Source organism: Prosopis cineraria, unplaced genomic scaffold (assembly GCF_029017545.1).
Source record: "Prosopis cineraria cultivar Desert tree isolate PC_DT_omini unplaced genomic scaffold, ASM2901754v1 PC2, whole genome shotgun sequence".
In the NCBI taxonomy this organism is placed as follows: Eukaryota; Viridiplantae; Streptophyta; class Magnoliopsida; order Fabales; family Fabaceae; genus Prosopis; species Prosopis cineraria.
In genome coordinates, this window is record NW_026555333.1 from 41,920,100 (window position 1) to 41,932,766 (window position 12,667).

Sequence of the window (12,667 nt, forward strand, 5' to 3'; positions counted from 1 at the left end):
GTCATTAGAGCATAGCAAATAGAATAGACACTAATAAATCATTTATGTATTTTTATGTAAGTAAATATTTATATATAAGTTAGCCTGATTATAATTGAAAGTAATCATCCATCAAGATCTTAATCATATCATATTAAAATACTAGTTTAATAAGATCATTCTTAAAAAAATATATGTTATATATCTCTAAAAAAGCTTATGTATAATGAAAAATTTAAAAAATAATTTAATAATTAAACTTAACACATCATCATTATTATTTGTTTTGTTTCTTGATCATATATATAATTTATTTCTTATTCTATATAAAAAATAAGAATTTAATTTCACCATTTTCTTTTCAATGATTTTATTTAATTTTAAAATAATTCATAATATTTTTAATAATAATTTTATAAATTATTTCACAACAAATATTACCATCAAATGTAATTATATAAATTATTTTTAATTTTTAAATCATTCTTATGAAAAATACTTTTGACGGGACAAAATATCACCATTAAAAGTTATTTTTTTGTTGGCAACTATTAAAATTAAAGTCACTATTGAAAATAAAGTTTTGGCAATGATTTTTGGGGATGATATAATGTCGCCACTAATTGTCCACTTTTAATAGTGACTTTTAGTTATCACCATCAAAAGTGAACCTTTTGATAGTGGTGTTATGGGTAAAAAAATTGTTGAAAAAAAATTTTTTTTTTGTAGTATTAATAACAGTTTTTGGTGATAAGTCAAGGAGTCATGGGTTCAAAGATCTCTAATAGCTACCGATAGTGGTTGTTAGATTTTGTTTCTTTTTAACAAAGGTCATTTTGATCAATTTTTATTAAAACATAATTTCAATTTAACTTTTTAATTAATCCTATCATGTAGTTTCATAATCTTTTGATGCTTATTTTAAATTAGTTAGCTATTGCCATCTTTATTGAAATTCTCCCTAATTTATTGATTTCTTAGCTTGGAAGATTGTAAAGCAGTCTCCTTCAAAGTTTGAAGAACTAATTTTCCCACAATTGTTCTGTTTCCCAAGTCATTGTCGTGTTTCATGCTAAAGCAGTAAGAAAAGCAAATTAAAGAGACTTTCTTTTTTTTAAAAAAAAAAGTTTGATGACTTTTCTTTATTGACTGGCAATTGCCTCTTCTCATGTTGTACATTCGTTTAAATTATGAACCAATATAGGTGTTTCATATATGTGTGTGTGACCAAAATCCATGAAGGAGACCGGCTAACTCTTGAAACAGATATGAATGAAAAAGAAAAGTCGGCAAAAAAAGAAAAAGAAAGTTAAATGCAAAGACGCGTACATAATTTACGGTCCTTGCTAATTTTTTTTTTCATCGCATATGAAAATTACGATGTGAAATATTTATTATATATTTCTATTGTAATAATTGATCAGAAAAAATATTTATTATTATTAATTAATTCGCATATAAGGTCATAAATGACATTTTACATTAAAAAAGTAATTTTATATTTTCTTTTCTTTTTCACTCCATTGCATTTGTGTATCAAACAAGACTAAATGATTTTAAGTCTTAATGATTCTTAACGTGAACAGTAGAAAAGAGAGAAAATGGTGGAGTGAATTCAGAATATTAAAATATTAAATGATGAACAGCCATCATTATCAATGAATGCCCTTTAACTTTATTAAAGAAAAAGAGCTTTACATTATTTGCAATCCCACGTTAAAATAGCCTGACAATCAAACGTTTGTTATTCTTTGAACTTATTGAGTCAGTCTTGGGACATTTTTTTGGAAAATGCACAATTAATGGAAGGAGATTTAATTCTGTGACTGGTTCTCAGGCCAAAAAAAAATTCTATGATTGGTTCTACTTTTTGTGAAGGAAAAATAAAGCACAATTAGTAAGTATAGAAAAGATAAAGTACGTTATTGCTTTGAAATTGAATAATGTTATGGCATTTCTTTTCATATTTTTCCCCCGCATCCGACCACATGAAAGTGGAAGCCAAGTCACTAGTCACTTTAAAAGCATATATATCACATTATTTATTATTAATCATACATAAAGTTTCATTCATGCATGTTCAATAATATTGTGTTCAGCTTTTCTCTTTGCCCTTCTTTTCTTTTAGAAAAAATTACGTAGATATCTCATGTAATAAATTTATTAACAGATAAGTTTATAAAATTTAAAAATCACAGCCAAGTAATTATCGTACTATTGTTGCTATAAATAAGATTGGTAAAAAAATTATTATTTCTTAAAGTATTAATGCTTTAATAAGATATTATTAAATAATTATATTATTTTTTAATTTACTAGTATTGTTGTCAACAATGATGATCTAATAATCATACTATGGTGGTGCACATAAATTGTTTCACCGCAAGTGTACGAGTCAATATATAATATACTAGTGTGTCAAAGTCAATCCCACGAGAAATCAAGCAAAAACGATTAGGCAATAAAGTTCCTGCTTTGTTTAAGTCAAGCATAACCAATTAGAATTAATTGATTAACCAAAACTAAATTGAATTTAATAAAATGCAACAAATGTTTAAATCCAACAACCACTTGAGTAAAAAATAACCTAGAGTAACTAATCTCTTATTAACTTCTTAGACTCCATTTTAATCCAATCAATAATTTCAAAGCTAATTTTGTCAATCGAGAGTTTTAATAGTTAATAAGGTCTTTCGATCCACTAATAACCCTTTCTTAAATATGTTATGTTATGTCTAACACAACCAGGAGGCAATTCTCGCCAAGAATACTCCACAATAATTATATGAGATAATTAGGTATATATTTATCCTAATTACAAATTACAAATTAGATAAAATATAATCTTATATCACTCAATCCAATAGTCCAAATGAGGTTTCCTTAAGAAAAATCCCAACAACCAAAATCACATTTAATGTTGGCCAAGTATCAAATATACATTCAAACACAAGATTGAGCAATCAAAATCAACATTAAGCTTAACTAATGGGTAAAAATGAGTCTAATTCATCAATTGGTTCATAGTTCCTCTAGGTTCACCAAAAAGTTTTGAACCAACAAACCACTCAACACATTCAATCATATAATGCATAAAACTATATATATATAATAAAAATTATTTTCAAATCACTTGATTATTACGTTACTTATTAATCGCGTAACTTTACTTGTTAATACCTTAAAAGAACTTGTTAATTGCTTAATTTTTCTTATTAAACCCATGACTCCTGTAATATACTAATTACTTGTTAATCACATAATTATACTTGTTAATACCTCAACAGGACTTGTCAATTACTTAACTCTCCTTGTTAAGTCCGTGACTCCCACAACAGAGCTACATTACTTATTAATCACGTAACTATAGTTGTTAATACCTTAACAAGACTTGTTAATTACTTAAATTTACTTGTCAAATCTATGACTTCTTCAACTGAACTGCATCACTTATTAATTATGTAACTTTACTTATTAATTACGTAATAATACTTGTTAATTGCATAGCTTGACTTGTTAATACCATAACAAGACTTGTTTACTATTGTTTTGAAAAAGCAACTAAGTTACTTATTAATTGCATAAATTTACTTGTTAATTTCTTAACAATACTTGTTAATTATCTATTGTCACTTATTAAATAAATATATAATTTATATAAAAACTTGAGTTTGTCAGATAACAAAAGCAACAACAGTTGGGTCTTCCTTATCAATATTCATCAAATTAGATATCAATTACATAAGCATATATATATATATATATAGAGAGAGAGAGAGCAATACCCTAAAAAATATAATATTAACAATATAAATTGAAGAAATGACAAGCTATATTAGACTTTTAACAAGTATACTTTTTGTCATAATACTCAAGAGGTTTGTAAATAAGATTTATTATACAAATAATTTTGAAGGAGTTGCAGAATTAACAAGTAAAGTTGCATAATTAATAAGTCAAGCTATGCAATTAACAAGTATTATTGCATAATTAACAAGTAAAGTTACATGATTAACAAGTAATATAGTTTAGTTGAAAGAGTCATGAATTTGACAAGTAAATTTAAGTAATTAACAAGTTCTATTAAGGTATTAACAACTATAGTTACACAATTAACATGTAATGTAGCTCTGTTGTAGGAGTCACGGATTTAACAAGAAGAGATAAGTAATTGACAAGTCCTATTAAAGTATTAAACAAGTATAATTATGCGATTAACAAGTGATTTAGTTCCATTATAGGAGTTATGGGGTTAACAAAGAAAGTTAAGTAATTAACAAGTCCTGTTAAGGTATTAATAAGTAAAGTTACATGATTAACAAGTAACATGATAATCAAGTGGTTTGAAAATAAGGTTTATTATATATATACACACACACACTTTTATGCATTATATGATTGAATGAGTTGAGTGGCTTAATGGTCCAAAATTTTTTGATGAACCAAGGGGTCTTGGATTCTACACCCACCTTGGCCACCTTTGAAGAAATTAATTTTCCATAATCCTCCAGCGATGGAGGTCCAGTTCGTTGCCGATGAGGCTCCTGTCACCGACGGTAATGCTCCAGCGATGGTAGTTGGTGGGTTTTTTTAACATTTGAGCTGAGGATATTTTCATCTTTTCTACATTCAACTTATTTTAATTTAATCTCTGAGGACTGAACTGAGGTTTTGGAATTTTTTGAAATTCACTAGAAAATATGTTTCTTCCTAGGTCCTTAAATAAAATTCTCCCAAGAAAATAAGAGTAGAAGGTATTTTAATGATTAGTTTTGACAAAGAAGGGAACTAATTATAAAATGATAATATGCTTTTACGTTGCCTTACTCTTTTTTTCAACAAAAAACATTTATATCAAAATGTATTTATTTTTAATCTAAAATTTTTATCTCATTTATTTATGATATTCAATTAGAGAATTATTTATGATAAATTATGGTAATATTTTTTAAAAAAATTATTTAATTAATTTTAACCTATTATCTTATTAATGTCAAATATTATTTTTAATGGAAGAATATATTAGAGTTAGAATTGAAGACAAATATGTAACATTAGATGATTGAAATGGATCAAAATCTTTGTTATTTTTGGGTATAGGCCCCTCAACTATTTTATTTAGCATATAATACAAAAGCTGATGAGTTTATGATAAAATTATTATTTTGTTCCTGAAAAAAATTATATAAAAATATATTGTCTTACTTTTTAGTATAAAATACTCAACACTTTTTAAAAAAAAAAAGTTTAGGTGAAAATATCTTTTTAAGGCTTCTTTCACTGAGACTTTCGCAGATCAAAAAAATCAAAGCAGAACGAAAATTACAGAGACTTCATATGAAAGTATCGTGACAGCTAGCTCTAACCATTTTGAAGGAAAGAAAATTCATAAACAAATGAAGGACCAACCAAAATTATATTATTTTTTATTTTTTTCCTCGGCTTCTTGGACAGAGAAAAAAATTAAGGAAGAAAATGATAAAAAAAAACTCAAAATATACAAATAAGAATAAAATTTTACCAATGGTGATAATTTTTTTTTCAAGTCAATTGAAACTTTTATAATATTACTATCTTTTGTTAGATAACTATAATACCCCTAAATTAAAATAAAAAGAAATATATTAGTGGTTAAAAAATTGATGAGAAGAACTTGTCATTTGTTATCCTATTTTAATCATTGTCAAAAAAATAATTGTTATTTAAATTAAAATAGTAACTGATAATTACAACACTTGAACCTATAGTGATTAAAATATTTGCAAAAGTAAAACTTGTTATTTACTATCTCATTTTAGTTATTATCAGAAAAAAGTATCATTATTTAAATGATAGCAATCACTGATATTTTAAATTTTGATCATTATAGTCATTTCACAAAAGACATTAATATTAAAAGTCTCAAGAGATTTAAAAATAATTATCATATTTCGTGAGACTACTTGTCATTTGTATATCTTAAGAAATTTTTCTGGTATTTTTCCAATTAAGGAATTGGAATAAGAAATGAAATTAGAATATAATTAAGTTTAAGAATATATTTGATATATTATGTGAATTTTGATAAGTTTTACAAGCTGTAGAGAGAAACCAGAGAGATATACAGTCACAGAGGAGACTCAAGCGAAGACCTGCTTTACCTGTCAATGGCTTTGCTACTTCTATTTCATTTAATTTGTGAGCATTTGGCTAGATATGTGCTGGAATTGCAATATGATTTTCAAATATTAGACTTACCGTAGATATATGAAGATGAAGGAAAAAACAAACAAAAAGAAAAAGAAAGAGTTACAAAAAGAGGGGTTGGATGAAATAATGAAATGTCCGAAGCTTTGAGTTCATTGTCTGATATGTCATTGTCGTATCAGAATGGTAGTTCACAAGCAAATTGCTGTAATCTAATTGATTTATAAATTTATTCTTTTTATCCCTACATTTAATATGGGTAGAACTTAAACATGGTTTCAACTTTTAAATAAATAAACAACAAATAAAAAAAATTATTGGTCTATTTATTCACTGATTTTTTTGGGCCTAATATTCACTGATTTTATTAGTTTTAGCAAATGCTGTGAAATTGAAATTATAGATGAAAATTAGGGATAGCCTTTAATGGACTAGGGTCTAAAACGGGTAAAAGACCGTGTTTGAAAATCCTGAATATACTTTAAGAAGCTGGCCTTAATTTTTTTTTTTATTGTTTTTAAGTTTAAAATTTTAAATACATTTCTAATTAAAAAAACTAGGGGGAATGACATTAAGGGCCCTAAAAACAAAGTTCATTACACTTAGGGCCTAAATCATTCTGAAATTACTCTGTAGGTCTTAGGGCCCTAATTGCAATATTTTTTTCAGAGCAAAAATACCATTTTGCCCTTTGTTTGATTTGAATCAAAAACATGAACAAACCTTCAGAGAATGAAGCTCTGTTCAGTGTTTTTCTTGTCTTCCTTCTCATTTTACCACTCGTTGCTCCATTTGCTCGTTATTTCTTGTGCTACCGTGCTCTCTTCACTATTGCTGGTGCTCGGCCTGATCCATTCTTTGCCGTCGCCGCTCATCCTGAACGCTCTCACAACTTGACCTTGAGCTTCTATTGGAGTCTCATTCTTGCCGTCTAAAGCTCACAACCTCAAACGGTCACATCCAATTTCTCACGGTCGCTCAACATCTCAACACTAAGTCTCTAGTGTCTACGACTTTGGTAATTAGTTCTATTCTTTGCCTCAACCTCTTAACATTGAATCCTATTAATTAGATCTATGAGGTGGTTTGGAAAAGGAGAGGACTTTAATTTTAAGAATTAGAAATTTTGTTCAAAATTTCCCTTTTCTCTGTCGGTATCATATTGATGTTTAACCTTGTTTTCTTATCTTGGCAAGTCAGATTTGGCAGGACTGTTCTTATGAAAAGTTAATAGAAACCAAAAGCTAGTTTTGGTTGTGGTTAAGTCCACCTAACTACTTGGTTAATCTTTCGTTTCAGAAAATTACAATCACATACGTCAAAAATCAGAAGAAAGACATGAGCCAAAGAGAGATATATACATCTGATTAATTCTAAGAACAAAGAACAGAGTCACATATCAATCTTAGGTTGTGTCTTGGATGGTTTGTGTGGCCACATACTTTATATATCTAGTTGATCTCACTCAAGTTTCTTAGCTATCTGTGTATGATCTATGCAATTCATATATATTTATCCTTGACTGAATCATTGATGACATCTTTCCTCCAGCCTGAGTTTCTGGATAGTAAAAAATAGTATTGCCTGAAAATTTTGAACATTTAGATCATGTGAGTAGCCATTGTCAACACAATGATATTTAATGATTTAAACCATAAAACCATCTTAGCTGACTTTTTTCTTGATAGTAAAAACTAGGATGCCATATTTAACTTATGGAGTTTCAAAACTCTTCCCAGCATCTTGCCCCATCCTTTTGGACCTATTCCCACCTGTTAATATGTTTATAGCTTCTGATTAGTGTGCTTGAATAATAAATGGAATGTTATATATCTAACCCAAAAAAAATATTCCTGCAAACATGAATATAAGTGAGTTAATACTTGAAAGCTTGAGATTCTTTACTTTTATGTATTCTTGAACATGTTCAAGTAGTAATGACTTAAAGGATGTGTTTAGCTTTACTCTAATCAGACTTTAACATGTCATAAGGAAAGCTGCTAGGCCATTTGAAGTTAACCTCTCTAAGTGATAAATGGATATGTAGTTCAAGCAACTCATGCTAGCGAGAGCTAAGAGCTCCATATCAGTCACTGAGCAGTATGATATTTTATTTGCAATATAAGGAAATTAACGAGTGCTACTTAATTTTAAATATAGTTGTGATGTGAGTACTGCCACCCCACTGCCTCTCTATAAGCTCTGAATGATGTGGAGCTGAGAGATAACTCTTCTCAACAGTTTGGATAATTTATATACAAAAATGTGTAAGTTAAGCAGCTTGTTCTTGAGTTTTGATGGTAAAAAATTAATACACACACATAACTTAAAGTTTAAAAGAAATATAAAGTGAATTTAGTCTATGATTATTTGTTGGCACAATCATTGAGAGGGTAGCATATTGCAAGTATCAAGGCTTAATTACATTTACATGAAGTCTGCAGGATTTCGTAGGCTAGGGTTTGCTTAGGAGTAGAGAAAATATCAAAATACCTTGAGAGAGAGAGAATAAAACTTTGTAAGAGAGGCAAGCTTTTACTTTTTTATATATCTTTCCTCTTCTTCCAAGCCAACAAGTGACCAACTACATAAATACTTGTAAGCTTTTAGCATAATTATATGAATGGAGAATATATTAATGCATGCTATGCTTTACTATCCTTGATCATTTTCTCTTCTACTAATCATAGTCAATTTATGCAGGTGCATAGCATAAAATGGCTTTCAACAAATCACAAAAGCCAATATCAACTATGGGATTGAGTGATTTTAGAAAAGAATTTTTGAAGATTAATAAAGGCAAATATAAAAAGTAGGTTATTCAAATGAGATTGCAGCTAAAGTATGGAAAGAAATGAGCATAGAGGAGAGGAAGGCATATAGAATAGAATTAGGTTGCAGCTGAAGTATGGAAAGAAAAATTATAGGATTGTGGAATTAGATTCTCCTACTTGGATTATGTACATATTTTAAGATTTTTTTTGTAATTTGGAATTAGTTTTTGTTCATAATTACAAATATGTATATATCTAAATGAAAAGGAAATGAAATCTACAAGTCTTGGCCTTTCCATTATGTACAAGACAATATCCACTATGTATAAGACGATGTCCACGCATGCATAACAGAGAGTCCATGCATTTTGAGTAATTCACTAGCCTTTTTTGAGTATTTCACTAGCCTTAAGTTCAATTGAAATGACGTTAGCTAGACCATGCACGACACAACATCTACTATGCACGAGATGATGTCCATGTATGCACAATAAAAAGTCCATGCATTTTGAGTATTTTACTGACCTTAGGTTCAACTAAAATAACAAGTTAGGTAGACCATACAAACACAATATCCACTATGCATAAGACGATATCCATGCATGCATAATAGAAAGTTCATGCATTTTGAGTAATTCACTAGTCTTTTTTGAGTATTTCACTAGCCTTGGGTTTAATTGAAATGACAAGTTAGGCAGACCATGCATGACACAATATCCATTATACACGAGACGATGTCCATGTATACACAACAAAAAGTCCATGCATTTTGAGTATTTCACTAGCCTTAGTTTCAACTAAAATAACAAGTTAGGTAGATCACACATGACACAATATCCACTATACACAAGACAAGTTCATGCATGCACAACAAAAAATCCATGCATTTTGAGTATTTTACTAGCCTTGGGTTCAACTGAAATGACAAGTTAGGCAGACAATGCACGACACAACATCCTTTATGCATAAGATGATGTCCATGAATACACAATAGAAAATCCATACATGTCAAGTATTTCACTAGCCTTGGGTTTAATTGAAATGATAATTTAGGTAGACCATGCAGAACACAACATCCTTTTTGCATAAGACAATGTCCACGCATGCAAAACAGAAAATTCATGCATTTCGAGTATTTCACTAGCCTTGAGTTTAATTGAAATGACAAGTTAGGTAGACCATGCACGATACAACATCCATTATGTACAAGATGATGTCTACACATGCGCAACAGAAAGCCTATGCATTTTAAGTATTTCACTAATCTTGTTCAGAAAAAATGACTAGGTAGACCATACACGATACAATATCCACTATGCACAAGACGATATTCACGCATACTTAATAGAAAGTCGATAAATTTCTAATATTAAGAAAGACAATTACATCAAGAATGAAGAATTTTATGTCGGTACTAGCTTAGGTACTAAAACAAGTACTCACATGATATTTGACATGATATTTCAAGTTTGATATATATAAAAAGTTAACCACTATATCCAAAACATCTAACAGTTGCTTCTCTATATACAAATAAAAAAATATTTGTCATTCTCAATTACCTAAACAATATTACTTGAGAATGTTTTCATATACATAATTATCATTATCTATGTACACCAAAGAAGTATAATGTGATTATTTCTCATGCTGAGTTAGTATTCTTACATGTCTTGTGATTATATCTGGCGTCCCTACGTCTTGAATAATGATAAATCTTCTTATCTTGGAATTGAGACTCTATCCTCCTTATTCGTAAGCAAATAATGTACCACAAAATATCCACTATGCACAACATAAGGTTCATATATTCTCACCTGAAAGTCCATGTCATTCCAATTTATCATTAGGCTAGACTTAACAAAATGAATGCTCAAGTTAGGCAAATATGGCACAACATAATATCTGTTATGCACGACACAAAGTTCCTATATTCTCACCTAAAAGTCATGTGATTCTAATTTATTATTAAGCTAGGCTTAACATAATGCACAACTCAACATTCAACAAAAATAACTCAAAGTTTATTTTTGCACAATAAATACTCCAATATTTCTTACAGAATATTTTCTTCATATTGGATCATATTTTATTCAGTTCATATGTAAAAGTCCAATATAAACAAGTCAACCATTATTATTGTACAACAACTAATCCATTCTAAAACTTTCATAGCCAAAATAGTTCAGCAACCTTTACCTCATATCAGTAGTAGAATGACAAATAAAATTCTAATCTCAACAACATCACATTACAGTTTGTACAATAAAAAGTCCATCTCATATGCACCCTACTACCTCATGTAAAAACCTATTAAATGCTTCCACTAAATGAATTATTACATATTGAATGAGTGAAGATCACCTTTGTTGCCACTTCATCAGCAACTGACATGCAACAAGGACAAACCTTAAACTATTTCTACCCTTAAATTATTTCTATAACAAAAATGGATGTTGCTAATTTTTTCAGTAAGAACAATAAAAATCTCAACTCATTTCTGCAGCAAGAATGTGAGAAACCTGAAAACCTCTAGCTAAGATCTTGAAATCATCAGAAGCACTGTTGAATATGGAGGAATTTTGACATCTACGCACCTTAAAAATTACTCCTCCATAGTAGAGCTTAGAAACCTTCCCATCCTCCAACTAAATACTCATTCCCGCGTTTGTCATCTTCCTTCTACATTTAATTTCATTTCTTTCTATTAAGGGCAAAATAGTATTTTTGCTCTGAAAAAAATATTGTAATTAGGGCCCTAAGGCCTGCAGAGTAATTTTAGAATGATTTAGGCCTTAAGTGTAATAAACTTTATTTTTAAGGCCTTTAATGCCATTCCTCCAAAAAACTATCCCGCACAAGATAAAATCTAGAAAAACAAACAACATAAAATCAAACCAAATTCCATAGGCTTTGAAATTATCATGACAGCAAACCCTGATTATTTTGAACAAAAGAAAATTCATAAACAAGTAAAGGACAACCAAAACTGTGCCTTTTTTTTTCTCGGTTTCTTGTAGAGAGCAAAAGATTAAGAAAATAATTAAGTTTAAGAATATATTGACATTATATGGAATTTTGGATAGTTTGTTAAGAAAATTAGAAAAGGCCTGCACCGTGTAAAATACTCCCTCCATTAAAAAATATAAGTATTTTTTAAAGAGTTGAATGTTAAAAAATATAAGACATTTTTAATCTTTTGACTTTTGTTGTGTAATTATTATCTTTTTTTAAATGTACTCCTATTGATAATGACTTTATATTTATTGTAGGGTATTTAACAGGGGTAAATATAAAAAGATAGAGTTAGTTTAAAAATAAATAAATACTTCATTGAGGGGTGAGATTTAATTAAAAATGTTTTTTAATTTTAACAGAGGGAGTCCATCATAACGGGACCTGTCATCTCATCTGCGCATGAATAAAGCAAAGATGTTGTGGAAGTGATAGCATTTGAAGTTAGAGGGTATATTGGCATGTGATCAAAATCCGTCCAAATCAAAATTAAAATTAATTATAATAAAGTTTAGTTTAATTTTTTTATCAACGAAATTAATTGGTTTGGTTTAATACAGGTTTTTGCCTTTGTCTATGAAAACCTGAACTAAACTTAATCACGTTTTATTATATTTATTTTATATAACTTTACGAATTGTCTAAATATGAGGTCCCATTTGCTTCCCTGAAAACTTCAGCCATCAAGACTGAATGAGGAAATCCATTAAATG